Here is a 20,155-nt window from a genome sequence, read left to right on the forward strand (position 1 = left end):
CTTTGTCTTGCTCACATTGAGGGAGGGGTTGTTGTCCTGGCACCACACTGCCAGTTATCTGACCTCCTCCCTATAGGCCGTCTCATCGTTGTCGGTGATCAGGCCTACCACTCTTGTGTTGTCAGCAAACGTAATGATGATGTCACGCAGTCGTGGGTGAACAGGGAATACTGGAGGGGACTAAGTAAACACCCCTGAGGGGCCCCAGTGTTAAGGATCAGCGTGGCAGACGTGTTGTTGCCTACTCTTACCACCTGGGGGTGGCCTGTCAGGAAGTCCAAAATCCAGTTGCAGAAGGAGGTGTTTAGGCCCAGGGTCCTTAGCTTAGTGATGAGATTTGTGGGGACTATGGTGTTGAACACTGAGCTGTAGTCAATGAACAGCATTCTCACATAGATGTTCCTTTTGACCATGTGAGAAGGGCAGTGTGGAGTGCGATTGAGATTGCGTCATCTGTGGATCTGGGTCTATTGAAAATGCATTTGGACATGAACTGTACCAAAGTGTTTCTTTGACAAATGAGTCCACCCAGTGTTATGACAATGCTAGCCTGCTGTTGACTGCTTAATGCTTTGGTTGCTTCCTCTAATGGTTCAGAGGCAATGGAACGTAAAAAGTGCAACAATACTATTCCGTAACTCTTACTGCAAGCATACTGTAGACCTATCATACATGCAAATCCACACATGCAAGAGGCATGCATCATAGAGACAGTTGCTATGGGCCTCGGATAATGGAGTGTATTATTAAGGTGAGGCTTTATTGGTCTTCATGCAGCACAGAGATTATGGATGCAGAGAAACATAGAATGGTCCAAACCCCCTCCAACCCCCTCCAACAGCAGCCATTTACACCCCCTGGCAACGCATAAACCCTAGTTCTCCTGGAGAGACAGGCTGGTCTCGGGCCCAAACTCCCCTGTGGGCATAGCAAAAATAAGACAGAACCAAAAATCTTCAAAGCCAAGCAAACACACACACACACATGTACACAAACACAAACACACACACACACATGTACACAAACACAAACACACACACATGTACACAAACACACACACACACACGTACACAAACACACACACACACACACACACACACACACAGCATCCCAAACGAAGACAGTGTGTGAAGTCAGTCAGTCTGAACCATCTCCGGTCATGTGACACTGGGACAGGTGCACCTCCACTGGGTCTTGGCAGAACTCTCCGGCTGCTGCCCCTGTCCATCTTGTCCGGCAGCCAATCAGAACCCTTCCCTCCTTTGAGGTTGCCGCCTCGGGAGAGCAGGCAGCGTCCCAGATTGGCTGAGCACCCGCTGCTTTGCAATATGCCCACCCGCTCCCCACAGTGTCACAACAGGCCTCTCATTCACACTCTCTGTCCCTCCTGTCCATCCACCCTCTCTCTGTTGCACCCCTCCTCTCCACCCACTCTGCCAGGTGGGACCAAACACATGCCCGCTGTCTCATAAACACCCAGACTGTGCCAGCTCGGCTCGAGGAGGCCTGCGAGAGATCCAACTACCACACAGAGGAACACATAGATGACACAGACAACATCCTGATAATGCACAGAGCAGACAGATGATATATGGAACTTCCAGACGATATATGGAACAGTCAGGCAAAACATGGAACAATGAGACAATGCAAATACCAGCCAAAGCCAGACAATACAGAGAAGAGCCAGACAAAACCGAACAACCAGACGATGCAGAGAACAATAGAATAATATAGTATTGAAAACAATCTGACGACACATAAAACTGCCAGACGATACATGTTACAGTCTGACGACACATACAACTGCCAGACGATACATGGGACAGTCTGACGATACATACAACTGCCAGACGATACATGAAACAGTCTGACGATACATACAACTGCCAGACAATACATGAAACAGTCTGACTGTGATAAAGTGCGTCTCGGTGAGAGGTGTAGGAGTCAGGCGCAGGAGAGCAGGGATTTTTTGGAGAAGCGTGTTTAATGTAGAGATCTGAACACATAGTCCACCAATACAAAATTGGCCCAGATGAATGTCCAAACACCGCGCTCGAAGGAATGCAAACTCGTGTCAGTACACGGAGGAACAACCACAGTTCCGACACTACATACACATACGTCAATGCGAAAACAATAAACAGCATAGAATACTGAACGCTAATACTCACAAGCTTAATCCTGCACGAATTACGGCAGGTAACAGGTGCCCTATATACCCACAGAAATCAAAGCAATTGAAACCAGGTGTGAAAAGGAACACAGACAAAACAACCAGAAAAAGGGATCGGTAGCGGCTAGTAAACCGGCGACGCCGAGCGCTGCCCGAACAGGGAGAGAAGGTGAACAGGGAGAGGAGTTACCTTCGGTAGAAGTCGTGACAGTACCCCCCCCCCCCCCCCCCCCCTGACACGCGGCTCCCACAGCGCGACGACGCCGGCCTCGACCATACCCCTCCCAGTCCACGAGGTACTGAAGACCCCCCACCCGACGCCTCGAGTCCAGTATGGACCGAACTGCATACGCCGGCGCCCCCCCAATGTCCAGGGGGGGCGGAGGGACCTCCCGCACCTCATCTTCTTGAAGCGGACCAGCCACCACCGGCCTGAGGAGAGACACATGAAACAGTTAATACGGTAATACGGGGGGAGCTGTAACCTATAACACACCTCGTTTATTCTCCTCAGGACTTTGAATGGCCCCACAAACCGCGGACCCAGCTTCCGGCAGGGCAGGTGGAGGGGCAGGTTTCGGGTCGAGAGCCAGACCCGGTCCCCCGGTGTGTACACACTGGCCTTCTGCCGCCTTTCGGCCCGTTTAAGGTACCCGTGGGCGGCCTCCCAGGTTTCCCTTGAGTGTCTCACCCAATCGTCCACCACAGAAGCCTCTGTCTGGCTCTGATGCCATGGTACCAGGACCGGCTGATAGCCCAACACACATTGGAAGGGCGACAGGTTCGTAGAGGAGTGGCGGAGTGAGTTCTGGGCCATCTCTGCCCAGGGGATGTACTTCGCCCACTCCCCTGGCCGGTCCTGGCAATACGACCGCAGAAACCTACCCACATCCTGGTTCACTCTTTCCACCTGCCCATTACTCTCGGGGTGAAACCCAGAGGTTAGGCTGACCGAGACCTCCAAACGTTCCATGAACGCCTTCCACACCCTGGACGTGAACTGGGGACCCCGATCAGAAACAATATCCTCAGGCACCCCGTAGTGCCGGAAGACGTGAGTAAACAGGGCCTCCGCCGTCTGTAGGGCCGTAGGGAGACCGGGCAAAGGGAGGAGACGACAGGACTTAGAAAACCCGATCCACAACGACCAGGATCGTGGTGTTGTCCTGTGACGGTGGCAGATCGGTCAAGAAGTCAACCGACAGGTGTGACCAAGGCTGCTGTGGAACGGGAAGGGGTTGTAACTTCCCTCTGGGCAGGTGCCTAGGAGCCTTGCACTGAGCGCACACTGAGCAGGAGGACACATAAACCCTCACGTCCTTGGCTAAAGAGGGCCACCAGTACTTCCCACTAAGACATTGCACCGTCCTCCCGATCCCCGGGTGACCAGAGGAGGGGGACGAGTGAGCCCACCAAATTAACCTGTCTCTAACCTCCAGCGGAACATACACCCATCCCGCTGGACACTGTGGTGGAGTAGGCTCAACACGCGATGCTCGCTCAATGTCTGCGTCCACCTCCCTTCTCACAAGTGCCACTAGACAAGAAGCCGGGAGGATGGGCGCAGGATCAATGGTCCGCTCCTCCGTATCATGTAGTCGGGACAGTGCGTCTGCCTTAGTGTTCTGGGAGCCTGGTCTATAGGAGATGGTAAACCTAAATCGGGTGAAAAACATGGCCCACCTTGCCTGACGAGGGTTCAGTCTCCTCGCTACCCGAATGTACTCTAGATTACGGTGGTCAGTCCAGATGAGAAAAGGGTGTTGGGCCCCCTCAAGCCAATGTCTCCACACCTTCAGGGCTCTGACAACAGCTAGCAGCTCCCGATTCCCCACGTCATAGTTTCGCTCCGCCGGGCTGAGCTTCCGAGAAAAGCAAGCACAGGGGCGGAGCTTCGGTGGCGCACCCGAGCACTGGGAGAGCACGGCTCCAACCCCAGCCTCAGATGCGTCCACCTCCACTATGAATGCCAAAGAGGGGTCCGGATGCGCCAGCACGGGAGCCGAGGTAAAAAGAGCCTTCAGGCGACCAAAAGCCCTGTCCGCCTCAGCCGACCATCCTAGACGCGTCGGCCCCCTCTTCAGCAGTGACGTAATGGGCGCAGCCACCTGCCCAAAACTCCAGATAAACCTCCGGTAGTAGTTGGCAAACCCTAAGAACCACTGCACCTCCTTTACCGTGGTTGGAGTCGGCCAATTACGCACGGCTGCAATGCGGTCATCCTCCATCACCAACCCCGATGTGGAAATGCGATACCCAAGGAAGGAGACGGCCTGATGGAAGAACGAGCATTTCTCAGCCTTGACGTACAGGTCATGCTCCAACAGTCGCCCAAGTACCCTGCGCACTAGAGACACATGCGCGGCCTGTGTAGCGAAATAGACCAGAATATCATCGATGTAAATCACCACACCCTGACCGTGCAGGTCCCTGAGAATCTCATCCACAAAAGATTGGAAGACTGCTGGAGCATTCTTCAACCCGTACGGCATGACGAGGTACTCATAATGGCCGGATGTGGTACTAAACGCCGTCTTCCACTCATCTCCCTTCCGGATACGCACCAAGTTATATGCACTCCTGAGATCCAGTTTTGTGTAAAACCGTGCTCCGTGAAATGACTCAATCGCCGTGGCAATGAGAGATAGCGGGTAACTATACCCCACTGTGATGGAATTTAGACCTCTATAGTCAATGCACGGACGCAGACCACCCTCCTTCTTCTTCACAAAAAAGAAACTCGAGGAGGCAAGTGAGATGGAGGGCCGAATGAACCCCTGCCCCAGATATTCCGATATGTATGTTTCCATAGCCACCGTCTCCTCCTGTGACAGGGGATACACGTGACTCCTGGGAAGTGCAGCGCCTACCAGGAGATCTATCGCACAATCCCATCGTCGATGAGGTGGTAAAAGAAGGCAAAAAAGAAGTAAAAGGTGGTAAAAGGAGGTGGTAAAAAGAAGGCGATAGCCAAATCGGCATATTCTGAGGGAATGTGCACGGTGGAGACTTGGTCTGGACTCTCCACCGTTGTAGCACCGATGGAAACTCCTACACACCTGCCTGAGCACTCCTCCGACCACCCCTGTAGAGCCCTCTGTTGCCATGAAATCCTGGGGTTGTGACGGGCCAACCAGGGGATCCCCAACACCACCGGAAACGCAGGGGAATCAATGAGGAAGAGACTAATGCTCTCCTCATGACCCTCCTGTGTAACCATATCCAGTGGAGCCGTGGCCTCCCTGACCAGTCCTGACCCTAATGGTCGGCTATCTAAGGCGTGCACTGGGAAGGGTTTGTCAAGCTGAACAAGGGGAATCCCTAACCTGTTCGCTAAACCGCGGTCAATAAAATTCCCCGCCGCGCCTGAGTCTACTAGCGCCTTATGCCGGGAAAGAGGGGAAAATTCAGGAAAAACAATCCATACATACATGTGACCAACAGGGGGCTCTGGGTGAGCCTGGTGCTGACTCACCTGAGGTGTCCTGGCAGTGCTCGGCCTGGCGTCTCGACTCCCGGGGGGACCCCCCCAGCACCGGTCTGCAGTGTGCCCCCACAGCTGGCACAGGAAAGGCCCCCTCCTTCGGTCGCCCTCGCTGCAGCACCTCCTAGCTCCATGGGTGTTGGAGTGGTGGAGCTGGGGGATGGAACTGACAGAACCCGATCTGGACGTCCGCGGGTCGCCAGCAAGTTGTCCAACCGAATGGACATGTCGATCAATTGGTCCAAGGACAAGGTAGTGTCTCTACAGGTCAGCTCCCTACGGACGTCCTCACGCAAACTACACCTATAGTGATCGATCAAGGCCCTGTCGTTCCATCCCACGCCAGCGGCCAAGGTCCGGAACTCTAGAGCAAAGTCCTGAGCACTCCTCTTCTCCTGCCTCAGATGGAACAGCCGTTCACCCGCCGCTCGACCCTCAGGTGGGTGAACGAACACAGCCCGAAAGCGGCGGGTGAACTCTGGGTAGTGGTCCCTTGCCGAGTCAGGATCGTTCCATACCGTGTTGGCCCACTCCAGGGCTTTACCTGTGAGGCAGGAGACGAGGGCGTTCACGCTCTCACTCCCCGAAGGAGCCGGACGAACAGTTGCCAAGTATAGGTCCATCTGGAGTAAGAAGCCCTGGCACCCGGCCGCCGTCCCATCGTACTTCCTCGGGAGGGCGAGTCGAATCCCACTGTGCTCAGGCAACGAAGGAGAGGGTAGTGGTACTGGTTGGGGTGTGGCTGATAACGGTGTGGGAAGGCCACCTCTCTCCCATCTCTCCATCGTCGCCATCACCTGATCCATGGCGGTCCCCAGCCGGTGTAACACTGCCGTGTGGTGTTGAACTCGCTCCTCCACGGACCCTGGGAGCGCGTCTGCTCCTGCTGACTCCATAATTATTGGTGCAGGATTCTGTGATAAAGTGCGTCTCGGTGAGAGGTGTAGGAGTCAGGCGCAGGAGAGCAAGGATTTTTTGGAGAAGCGTGTTTAATGTAGAGATCTGAACACATAGTCCACCAATACAAAATTGGCCCAGATGAATGTCCAAATACCGCGCTCGAAGGAATGCAAACTCGTGTCAGTACACGGAGGAACAACCACAGTTCCGACACTACATACACATACGTCAATGCGAAAACAATAAACAGCATAGAATACTGAACGCTAATACTCACAAGCTTAATCCTGCACGAATTACGGCAGGTAACAGGTGCCCTATATACCCACAGAAATCAAAGCAATTGAAACCAGGTGTGAAAAGGAACACAGACAAAACAACCAGAAAAAGAAAAAGGAATCGATAGCGGCTAGTAAACCGGCGACGCCGAGCACCGAGCGCCGCCCGAACAGGGAGAGGAGTTACCTTCGGTAGAAGTCGTGACACTGACGATACATACAACTGCCAGACGATACATGAAACAGTCTGACGACACATACAACTGCCAGACGATACATGGGACAGTCTGACGACACATACAACTGCCAGATGATACATGGGACAGTCTGACGCCACATACAACTGCCAGACGATACATGGGACAGTCTGACGACACATACAACTGCCAGACGATACATGTTACAGTCTGACGACACATACAACTGCCAGACGATACATGAGACAGTCTGACGATACATACAACTGCCAGACGATACATGGGACAGTCTGACGACACATACAACTGCCAGACGATACATGGGACAGTCTGACGACACATACAACTGCCAGACGATACATGTTACAGTCTGACGACACATACAACTGCCAGACGATACATGTTACAGTCTGACGACACATACAACTGCCAGACGATACATGGGACAGTCTGACGATACATACAACTGCCAGACGATACATGGGGCAGTCTGACGACACATACAACTGCCAAACGATACATGGGACAGTCTGACGACATATACAACTGCCAGACAATACATGTTACAGTCTGACGACACATACAAATGCCAGACGATACATGTTACAGTCTGACGACACATACAACTGCCAGACGATACATGGGACAGTCTGACAACACATACAACTGCCAGACGATACATGTTACAGTCTGACGATACATACAACTGCCAGACGATACATGAAACAGTCTGACGATACATACAACTGCCAGACGATACATGGGACAGTCTGACGACACATACAACTGCCAAACGATACATGAAACAGTCTGACGACACATACAACTGCCAGATGATACATGGGACAGTCTGACGATACATACAGCTGCCAGACGATGCATGTTACAGTCTGACGATACATACAACTGCCAGACGATACATGAAACAGTCTGACGATACATACAACTGCCAGACGATACATGAAACAGTCTGACGATACATACAACTGTCAGACGATACATGAAACAGTCTGACGATACGTACAACTGCCAGACGATACATGGGACAGTCTGACGACACATACAACTGCCAGACGATACGTGACAGTCTGACGATACAGAAAACTGCAAGACAATACAAACATTTGAGAGGTATCAGCTTTCAGCCCAACATTATGAGCCATCTACAGTGCAACATACTCTGAAATAACAAACACAGGAGATTGGAAGAGGACACATCGATCACACAACAAACCTCCTCTTCCCTGTGTTGATTGCCTTTCCCTATTCCCTTGTTTCCATTCACTCTCTCCAAAAAGCCTATGATGACCAATACGGCTGTCGCTGAGCCACTGCTGCTTTCTGCTTATAGATCGCTTAGACAAGTGAGAGCAGAATCATTTGCTGAACCTGAGCTCCACTCTGCCTGATAGAGCCCGGACTGGCTCAACAAATGATGATAGACACACTGGGGAAATCAAGCCAATCACTGACTGTCTGACTCCCCCTCACACCTCCACACCGCTCCTCAGCCTCTACCTCACCCTCACACCTCCACATTACTCCTCTACTCTGCCTCTCCCCTAACTAGCCCTCCACCTGCCCTCTCTCTCTCCATCTCCTCCATGGCTTCTCTAGCCAGCCGTCAACAGCAGCCACAACAGAGAAGTCAGTGCAATGCAATCTCACTGAGGCAAAACCAATTAAAACGGCAGTGTAATGCTCTTGAATTGCTCTAAGCTTCAATTTGAACACTTGAACTGGAAATTGTATTTTTACAGCTTGCCAACACATAAGTAATGTCAAATCTGATGCAGCCTCTGAGTGTTTAAGAAAGAAAAAGAGTTCAAATCAGTTTAAACTAACAGAACGTCAGGGGTTTTGTGTATTTTTGACAGCTGTAATTTGTGTTCTGAGGCAGAGCAGTCTTAAACATCCATTTCATGCACACCTCCTCTTCTCCACTCTCTTGCTCCTCTCTTCTCTCTCTGCCGTTTCTTGTCCTCTCTTCTCAGATGAAGTGTTGTTAGATGGGGTTGAGGTGCTGGTAGTTGGCCTGTAATAAAACGGAAATCGTTGCGAAGTGTAACAGCATCGGCTGCATCTGTAAATAACTTGAGACGTTTCAAACACCTGCCCTGCCGCTCACGAGAATGAGAGGAAGAGGAGGATGAGAGGAGGGGGGGAGTGAGAGAGCGAGCGAGCGAGAGAGAGAGATGGAAAGAGAGAGTGAGTAAAAGAGATGGAAAGATATCCGCTGGGGAGAGAGATGGAAGGAGATGGATGACTGAGAGCGGAGCTGAGATAACACAGTCTGTTCAGTCAGATGAGTAGCGCCAGTGTCGAACAATTCCCACTGACAACACCTGTCAGAGAAGACATCTGCTTCCCTCACAGTCTGCTACAGCTCTGATACTCACCATTCTGTCTGTACCCCTCTGCTCGACTTTGCTTTTCTCCTTGTTTATGTCTTCCTATGACCTTAGTGTAGCCTAGAATAACATAGTGTATGATTGGGATCCGTTATTTATTTGGTATGCCGAGCAGGCCATGCGTTTAATCTAACCTATACTCCTATGGAGTGAATGCAGTGTACAACCAGTTTCCAAATAGAGATCACACATGACAGGACACTTTTTGGAACAGGATTGAGAGAGTACGCACAGTCAAACATACAGTTGCAGTATTTCTGTAAAATATGAATACATTTATTGCAGTATTTAAAATGTCATTCATGTTGGTTTATTTGTGTTGATTTGGAGACATTAAAAGAGCATTAGAGTAGGTGGGAGGCAAACAGGCCCCTATTGTCTGTTGGCTCATTTGGGGAATGCTGTGGATGTGGCACATCTCATTAAAATGAACAGCGATAATGGGAACAAGCTTGATTATCTAACTAATGACTTGTGTTGCATACAGCGGCTCAGGCAGTACAGCACTAACCCAGCACATCTACATTACACAGGACAGAAAATGCATTGTTTGTTCCGGGAATCCTACGTGGAGTTCAAACACAACAGAATACCTTAATTACTCTCTTACAATCCCCATCGATAAACTCCTGTTCATCACAACGTTTCCTACATGGGAGATTCTTATGTACTACCCCTCCCTAGACAGACTCCACCTGTTCACCTGACTACACCGAGAAGGGATGCACACTGACAGGTTTCTACTGCATGTTGAAACACAGCAAGAACCAATAATGCTACAGTATAGTACGCTTCTACTGACTCGGAAACAGCCATGACCGTTTGTGTGTGTCGATGTGTGAGAGAGAGTATGAACTCTTGGTTGTGCTGTCCGTCCAGCGCTCTCTCACACACAGGACCCGTTGTGATGTTATTGGCATCCTGCAGTCATATTTGATCCAGTTCCTCTGCTCTGCTTCTGGCTCAGAGGTCTCTACCAGAAGGACAGGTGAGGAACAGCCTCTGAATGGGTATGTACACCCTGGTCCTAACCCTAGCTTCATGTCCACACACTGGTTCAACTCCAACCCTAGCCACAACCCTACCTTTCCCACCCTGGCTCTACTGTCGAGCATTGTAACATCGGTAAAGACTGTTTTAGGGCTTGTGTTTTTGATGTGTAAGTGTGTACTTCTTGTGTTCTGTACTTGTTCCGTACAAGTAGAGAACTGTACATGCCGGTCCTGTAGTAAAACACCTGCTTGTTTTAAACAGCCTCCTACTGCTGGAGTTTGTCCAGGAGCTGCCAAGCCCTGGTCGGCAGGTCGATAAAACGCGGACATACTTCCGCATGAGAAACCACGGCCATAACACAGCATCATGCCCTCAGGCCGCTCCTTAGGCAATAACAGCCCTGCAAGCTCTCCAGCCCTTAAAACCACACAGCAGCAGTAGAGGAATGTTATGCTTTCAGAATGGATCTAAAAAAAAGGCTAATTCCTCTGGTATGATGTGACAGGGTAGACCGGTTAGGAAGCCTGACTAGCCTGTTTTGAATGTATCTTGTGTGAGTGGCAGCCATCTTGAGCTCCTGCCCTCAGTCAGTGGCCCTATGACCTGTCATCCTCCCTCTAGTTGAGTGCCAGATTGCTCAGCAAGTGGTGGGGAGGGAGATGACTGGATTTATTCACAGCTGTCGTTTTAGAGGTAGACTTGCATTCAGGGATCTCATTATAACATGGCTTGTGCCATACACACACACACATACACACACACACACACACACACGCACACGCACACGCACACGCACGCACACGCACACACACACACACACACACACACACACACACACACACACACACACACACACACACACACACAACCAAGAAGATTAGATTACTGTCTCCTCTTCTAAACCCACAGGGATGGAGTGCATCTCTTGAACAGTATGTTCCTATTCAAATGACTGGAGTCAGAGGGCAGTCGTGGACAGTGGTGCTACTGGCTCATTGGTGAGTCGCTATAGGGAGACAAAAATGTCTGATTTGAATTACATTACTGATTCTCACTGGCCTCTGTGTGTATGTGTGTGTGTGTGTGTGTGTGTGTGTGTGTGTGTGTGTGTGTGTGTGTGTGTGTGTGTGTGTGTGTGTGTGTGTGTGTGTGTGTGTGTGTGTGTGTGTGTGTGTGTGTGTTTGTCAGTGGGACGTAAATGGCTGCCTGTCTTCACGCGGAGATACAGAGTCATGATGGTTTGCATCAAAATATTTTTCCCAGCATGTCTGCTGTCTTTATCTTCTCTATCTCTCTCTTTCTCTTTTCTTTCTCTTTTCTCTCTCTCTCTCTCTCTCCCCCTCTCTCTCTCTCTCTCTCTCTCTCTCTCTCTCTCTCTCTCTCACAAACACACCCCGTCACCCTCTATTCTGTATGCATGAAAGTGCGTATGACCTTGGCCTACTGCTGCTACTTGTCTCTGCTGTCTTTTAGTATTATATATTTTAGTATTATAACTGAGGTTTCACTAAAGATACACTTTGATCAAAGTATACCTGACATCAGCATGTTTAAACAATTAGGTTCAACTCAAGAATTTAGAACCGCAGAAATTGAAGCAATAAAATGTTCATTGACGCGTTACGTTGTTTTTTAAAGCAAAACAGAAATGTTCAAAAATGCAGTTTCTCCAATGTTATTCTGACCTCTATCTCTCTATACCCCATCTCCATCTCAATGTCCTTTCAATAATTCAGCAGAATGCTTGCTTTTAGCAAACAGCACCGCTATCCCATCCTGTGTTGTCGGGGTGTGGTGCGCGAGCCGGGAGAAGTATGTCAATGTTTCAGAGCCAGAGATTTTGGGCCTATTGGGTGGGTCAAGAGCAGGAGTGGACATTAAAATTCATAAGTTAGAAGGGCTTTAATTCAGAGGCATGGGAGAGGAGAGGAGGGAGGAGACGTAAACACACAAGACGTGATTGGTACACGGAGACCCAGAGCCAGGAGCCAGCACACGCCCCGGGCCACAACACCATGACTCCCCTCTCAGTCACACTCCCAGCGGGGGCCGTCTGGCCCTTTCTTGTCTCCACACACAGGTAGAACTGATATAACCCACTGGGCACAGACATCAATTCAACATCTATTGAAATTACATGGAAACATCCTCGATTCAACCAGTTTGTGCCAAGTGGGAACTAATGAATGAAAGGTGCTGTTTTATTTCTCTCCCACTGTTTATTCGTCGCGAGTGATACTTTCTAGTTATTCAAGGTCTGTTGTTGTTTAGCGAACAGACAGCTTGGCTTGGCTTGGCACAACTCGGCATGGCTCTGTAGCCCAGCCAAGACAGCTGCATCTCTCCCCCCTTTCCTCCCTGAAAGACTGGCATGGACTCCATGGTGACACAACAGGTCTGTCGCTTTCCAAGCCGTGTGGATTATCTTAATGGTTTATCGGGACTCACTGGCTGAGTGAGAAAAAACCCAGTAGCATCCACATCTGTTCAAGGATTTTGAGTGTTCATAGATATTGTATAATGTAGGCTCGGCCCTAATTGATGTGCTCTCTGTCACCTGGAGCTGCATGGCAAATGGCCCAGGAACACAAGGAAAGCACAAAGGACAACGCCCAAGGACTAGTCAGCCCATCCCCCTCTGAGGGGCCAAAATGCATCTCTCTGTTACAGTAACCAGAGGACTGACTATTGAATGTGATAGAATAATACTGTCTGGTATCTATCGAAAACGTGTTCACTGAGGATAACTCTGATGCTACCTATATGGATGGATGATCTATGTGGTCACTTGTATCTGTACAGTGTGAAATCTGAATAACTCTATTATGTAAAGAGGGTTTATTGTCTTCTCATGAATTCTGTCTTGTTTACATTGGTCTCATCCCCCACACAAGCTCTTAGATGCTGTGACACCCTGTAGAGATTGGGCCTTGGAGGTCAGGTTACACTGTCAACTTGGTATTGCTTGATTGGTTGATGCCGGTTGGTTTTGGGTTGAAAGGTTAACCCTTCAGATGTTATGACTGGAATGAAATGCCGTCGCTCTCTCTCTTATCCTGTATCCAGTCCACGGGGGAAGGTTGTATGATCAATTCTCATTTCCTAGGCTTCTAGGCCTCTGGTTTAGTAGGCGTCTCTTTGTTCATGTTTTGTCTTCTAAATTAACCTTAGGATTTTAGGATGCCTAGAAGTATGCTTTGTAATGCTTGTTTATACTGGCCTTGTATGTGAATCCATTCATTGTACAATGTCAATTAAATATCTGTCTTTGCCATAGACAATTCTCAGGCCAATTGTTGCTAGTCTACATCAACTTATTGCTAATGCTTGCTTGTATATTTTAATGATCTTTCTGGAGTCAGGTAAACATTTTACATATGCTAATAACATAGGCTAATTGCTTAGTCTTATTATGAGTCCACATGTAATCTACAGTATATATAATATACTGTATATACACATATCAAATATTACTGCCCACTACGTAATGCCTCGCAAGGCCATATGCATTTAAAAGATTACAACAGGAATCAGATCAAAAGCGTTTAAGTTATCTCTTTCGGCTAGATATTTGACAGCCAGGTGATATAAACGTCCCTCCTCTTTGACAGAAAAATCTCTTTGTTCCTGAAGGCTCATCTCCCACCAATCACGTAGAGGTGGCTGAGAAGAGGAGCTGCCTCTGGATTTATAATGTCCCATTTTGGGACAACACCTGCGCCCTCTTCTGAGGGGCTAGGAAAGTGACAGGGGAGGGTCTCAGTCAGAGGGCATGGTGTGATACTGAGGGACTGAGGTTCTAGTCTACAGGCCAGAACATTTCATCTGGCCTGGGCAAATTAAAACATCAAAGTGGACTCGCCAAGCCACCAACCTTTCGACAAATGTCGTCAAAATCAGGGGAGACTAAATGATGGCCTCATGACATTAATCAATCTGAATTTTCAATTCCATTGTTGCCCCTTGTGGAACATGTTCCAGTAATAGAATTCTGCCTCTCAAGAGCTCCCACAACTGTTGTACAGTACTTTTGAATTGTGCCATGATCTCAACAGAACAACAGTTTGTAAAAGATGAACTCAACCAGGCTGACATAGATTATCTAGCAACATCACAGAGTAGAGTTTGATTCTGCTGAGAAAGACAGAACGACGACACTATGCAATGGCACGGTGGAGAGAAATTCATTTTTATCAAGTCGACAAGGGCCCCTATTGATTCGGTCTGCTGTGACAGCCACACTAATTAGGCCCATAGCGTTATGTCAGTGAAACCACCATGCTATATGACTAATCAGTTTATATTCAGAGACATGATGATGAAGATAGGGACTTAGATGTAACATCTGGCAGGGCTTGGGGGATTAGGGGCTGATTTACCATGGACCAGATCATAAATTTATTAACAAACTGTGACAAATCGAAACTCTGCAGAAATAATGTGTTTTTCAGATTGGGATGTATAAATCTAAATACCATAATGTGCAGAAAGCTCTTTGCTGAGTTAATGAGCTGAGGTTTATGATTTTGTAAAACACTTGCTGGTAAGTGCTCAGAGAAAGCTTAATGCAAACTAGAATGAGATTGAGATATTGAAAACAACAGAGAAACAAGGCAACAGTAAACATGTAATCCCCCATGAATGATGCAGCGCCCCCTATTGGTCCAATTGAGATATTGCACGTGACTAACATATTTCAAATAACTAGTTTAGCTCCAACCTTGGGCCAATCAGTGTCATTTTGTCAATACTGGATCTCTATGGCAAGACGCCTCATTCACCCAAGTTTGGTCTAAATCAAGATAGTGCTGTCTGAGATATAGCGTACAAATGTACTAACGGACGGAGACCATAGTCCCCTTCCCAATTTCATTGTGTGGGACAATTAAGAAGACGCATGATAATCAAAATCAACACAGACAAATCCAACAGTCATATAACACACACTAACTCTTAAGTGTAGAGATGTAGCATTTCTCTCTCTCTCTAATTATCTTGTGCTCTCACACACACAGAGAGAGAGAGATAGAGAGAGAGGGAGAGGGAGAGGGAGAGGGAGAGGGAGACGCTCAGATGCAGATAATAGCACACAGACAGAAAACCCATCCTTAGGGCTTGACTTTATTTATTTACATATCAGGGATAATTTCTATGTAAATTCACTAGGGTGCTCATGAATTCCAGAGGCATCCGGTTGCCATTGTCATTCACCATTGTAGGAATGCAAGCCAGGAAGACACAGTCTGAAGTGGTGGATGAGGAGGCCTTGATCCATCTGAATTCAGACGATGACAAGGTTGAATGAAATAGCCTGTCTCAACAGTGACTCCTCTGATTCAGGTCTCACCAGGCTATTCCCAGTGCTAGTCAGGAAAATGTCTGTCAGGCTTAACATTGTGTGGGGCTGTAATTGGATGACCTTTATGTTGATACTGGATGATATTGCTCTGGGTATAAATAGCAGGGGTTGCTGGGATATTTTTTCAGTTTAGGGTTTGGTGCCAAGCTACAGTAGGTGCCAGCTCTCTGCTCATATCATTTCTCTTCATATTTAATTTGTCCCTACAGTTGTGTAGCTTTCTCTAATTAAACAATGAGTCTATTTTCAGAGAAGTCTTAGCTTGGTCACTGTTGTTGACCAACAGTTGAACAGAATTAGATTAGGAAATGAAAAAGAGCGGATTGGATGGATGAAGACCCGATACACTACAGTACAGCAACACATACACAAGTAAATTGATTTTGGTTTGTGCAAAAAATGGCAGCCCTCTCAGTGACACAGGGAACCTAGAATGATGTATGAAAACATCAAGCCGAACAGAATTCCACCTTGAATGAACTGACTGAGATGGATACAAGATGGAGGGAAACATGGAAAGGGAAGTGAGTCTTGGAAACATCCCAGATGGACACATGAGCTGTCAGAAGCATGAAGCAGAGCCAGGCCTCAGTGAGAGGTAAGATCACAGTATGCACAGCATGAGTCATTGGCTCCATCCCAAATGGCACCCTAATCCCTTCATAATCCCCTACTTTGTGCACTTTATAGGGACTAGGGTGCCATTTGGGAGGCAACCATTCATCAGCAGAGCCTGCTGCATGTACAGCAACATCTCATACAGCCTTCATGTCTCAGGCCTTCATGTACTCTATGTTCACTATCTCTATAGGGAGATGATGGACATCTGACTCTGTCTGTCACAACTAAAGCCAAAGAGCCTCTGCTCTCGCTATAACTCCAGGCCCTGTCCATCTCCATCACTCTGCTCTGCACTGTACGTCATCTCACTCTTTCAGCTCTCTCCCTTTCTCTCTCCCTTTCTCTCTCTCTCTCTCTCTCTCTCTCTCACTCTCCCTCTCCTCTCTCTTTCTCTCTCCCTCTCCCCTCTCTCTGCCCTCTCTCTCTTCCTCTCCCTCTCCACTCTCTCTCTCCCCATTTCTCTCTCTCTCTCTCTCTCTCTCTCTCTCTCTCTCTCTCTCTCACTCTCCTCTCTCTCCCTCTCCCCTCTCTCTGCCCTCTCTCTCTCTTCCTCTCCCTCTCCACTCTCTCTCTCTCCCCATTTCTCTCTCGCTCTCTCTCTCTCTCTCTCTCTCTCTCTCTCTCTCTCTCTCTCTCTAACATCTTCCTTTGTGTGGCCCAGCCCACTCAGACCATCAAGGAGAGAAACTCATTATGGTAAAGGATTAGATCGATCAACAGGAGGAGGGAGATGCCGAGTGGAGAGGTGGCCAGGCTGGCCCATGCAATTTATGCCAACAATGGAGCTCATCTTCGTCCCCAGCCCTCCCCACAGAGAAAACACTGCAGTGCCTCAGTGGCTGTATCTATCTAGCTGAACTGCTATATGTATTGGCCAAACAGAGTGCATACCTGCCAGGACCATTAATGGGAATACAAGGTCCATGCTGTCACTGTGTTATGACCGTTACTGACCATGAGTCTTGAGACTTTAGATGAGACTGAGTTCATGGAAAACAGACCGAATATTTTCACTTCATGGGAAAAATTGTCTTCTCTAAAAGCAGTGGATTCATATCACAGAAAGCGGACCCTGTTAGCTGCCTTCTCCCTTCTTCTGCCATCGCCCTGGAAACCAGACAGAGTAAACAGACCTGGGATTGGGCTGTTGCTCTGTGCTCGGTCTTTAGTTTGACCTCATCTCTCTCCCTGAGATCCTCCTTTTCTCTTTATTTCCCAGAAGAGCCGACACCAACACTACCGCACCATGGCTAGTGCACTTAGCAATAGCCATGTGTGTGTGTGTGTGTGTGTGTGTGTAGGGGGGAGGTTAATATAGGATTAGGCATAAGACTGCATCAAAGCAGCCAAACAGATTTCCATAAATTAACATCACCTTTTGTCTTTATTTGTTCCTTATTTATCGTTCATTCTATTTATTTTGGAGGTAGAAATCCATGCAAATGAATCAGTGTATAATCCCATCCCTGGTTAGGGGCGATAGTGATGTGTGTTGTTGTTGTTTATATGACCGTATTATTGTTGTCAGGTACTTCTGGGGGGGGCGGGGGAGGGGGGGGGGGTCTGTAAGACTCAGTGACACCAGGGGCCAAGGCCACCGTATCCAAAACAACAGTCCTGCTCACTCAAGCACAGCTGACGCCTTACAAGAGAAGGAGAAATTCTTTAGGAACATAGGAAATAAGCAGATTTGAGCAAAATGGCTCTCTGTGAGGGCTTATGTGGGTCTGCAAAATGGTGCTAGTGTGTGTGTGTGTGTGTGTGTGTGTGTGTGTGTGTGTGTGTGTGTGTGTGTGTGTGTGTGTGTGTGTGTGTGTGTGTGTGTGTGTGTGTGTGTGTGTACGTGTGTGTGTGTGTGTAAAGGTCAAATTCTGAATTACCTCCCTTGTCAGTAAGTATTTTGGGAGATTGACTGGGGAAGGAGAGCTTGACTGAATATTGAAGTGCTTGAGGACAAATGTATATTATTAAAGAACAAGAAAAAATGTAATTAAATCAATACCTTTAAAAGTTGTATTTGAAAGTAAGTCTTTGTTGATGGTTTGAACCTCGTAATTAAGGTATTATTTATGACTACCAGGCATTAATACATGGCGAATGAGCCACAATCAATACATTCCCTACACTCATCCTCCCTGAGTCTAGTTAAGATAAAGTCTAAATGCTCGCATACTAATTCCATTCCTTTTAGAACACTCTAATGTGATGTGGGTGAACTGAGGCAGAGTCAGTCCGAGAGGTTCAGGGGAAGAAGTAGCAGTGCTGCTCAACAATGGATAGTTATTAGTCTGATTTTATGATAGATTACATCAATGATGTGTACAGATTAATCATTTCCCTCCCTCTGAGTCCTTCCTGTGTTCTGGTATCAATCCATCCGCTGGATTACAAGGCTCTTGAAATAGCACAATGCGTGTTGGCTTAATTAGACACATTAAGAATGCTAATTTCGTGGCTGAAAGATTGCCAGCATGGTCAGCAACTGCCACAGACCCCCCTTCTCCCTGAGGCAGGGACCAGAATACCCATAATCCTTTTCACCACGCGCTTCTGTCCTTGGCATGAGAAAGAGCAGCATTCCGCAGGCACAGATACAAATTCTCATCTGCACAGACAAGATAACTAACCCCCCTCCCCTCCAGCCCTCTATGTCACCCTCTGTTCAGACCCCTCCTCTCTTTCATCATGTCCCCTACCTCTGTCCATGGCCTCAGCCTCTCTGTAACTAGAGCTAGTGGTGGTAGAAGGTGTAATCTGAGAACTCATTATGCATTTAGGAAGACACGCACACCTGATGAGGTGCCGCTGCAGGCCCTCTCCCCCTCCTGGTGCTGCTATTGCAGCTCCACATTCCAAGTCATGTCAGAGAAGACAGCAGAGAGAACTCCCAGTCCATGTCTAGACATAAACAAAACAAAAATGAAAAACATAACTCTGACATCCCCTCAGCCTCATCTGTGTGTGTGTGTGTGTGTGTGTGTGTGTGTGTGTGTGTGTGTGTGTGTGTGTGTGTGTGTGTGTGTGTGTGTGTGTGTGTGTGTGTGTGTGTGTGTGTGTGTGTGTGTGTGTGTGTAGAGGAGAGAGGGAGGGAAGGGGGAGAGGAGGGATGGGAGCTAAAATGTGTTTGGACAGCAAAGTGAGAGAAAAGTATTTCTGCTCTGGAGTTGCTGTGTGTATATGCTGCTGCTGATCTGGCCACTTTGAAGTGTGGAGGCTTTGATTTGGCCAGAGAGTCATTTTTTTATCCCTGTACACAGAGCTGGAGAACAATAGGTTGTAAAATCATTTTGACTGGAAATCAATCAATTGCTGATTCCAGACCAGGACTTCTGGCGTTGGATGTGGTTTTGAGTCTCTGGGCAGATCAGGTGTTGCCAGAGTATAAGACAGAGTTGGAGTTGGTTTCCAACTGGGCAATGTGACTCACCTGGGGCTGTATCAACAAAGTGTCTTAGAGTAGGAATGCTGATCTGGGATCAGGTCCTCATGGTCTTATTCATCAAGCTTTAAAAGGCTAAACTGATCCTAGATCAGCACTTATACTCAGAGAGGCTTTGTGGACACGAGCCCAGGTTACTTCTCAGCCGCCACAAGTGGAGAACTGTCGCACCAAAGTCCACCAACGGGATTAAAATGGAGTGTTCTGTACAGTCTGACCCCTCACTCTTCATCAACACAATGGCACTGATTGATACCACAGCTGGACCTCAATGCAAAGTCCATGCAGTACGGA

Source organism: Oncorhynchus clarkii, chromosome 12, assembly GCF_045791955.1.
Source record: "Oncorhynchus clarkii lewisi isolate Uvic-CL-2024 chromosome 12, UVic_Ocla_1.0, whole genome shotgun sequence".
In the NCBI taxonomy this organism is placed as follows: domain Eukaryota; kingdom Metazoa; phylum Chordata; class Actinopteri; order Salmoniformes; family Salmonidae; genus Oncorhynchus; species Oncorhynchus clarkii.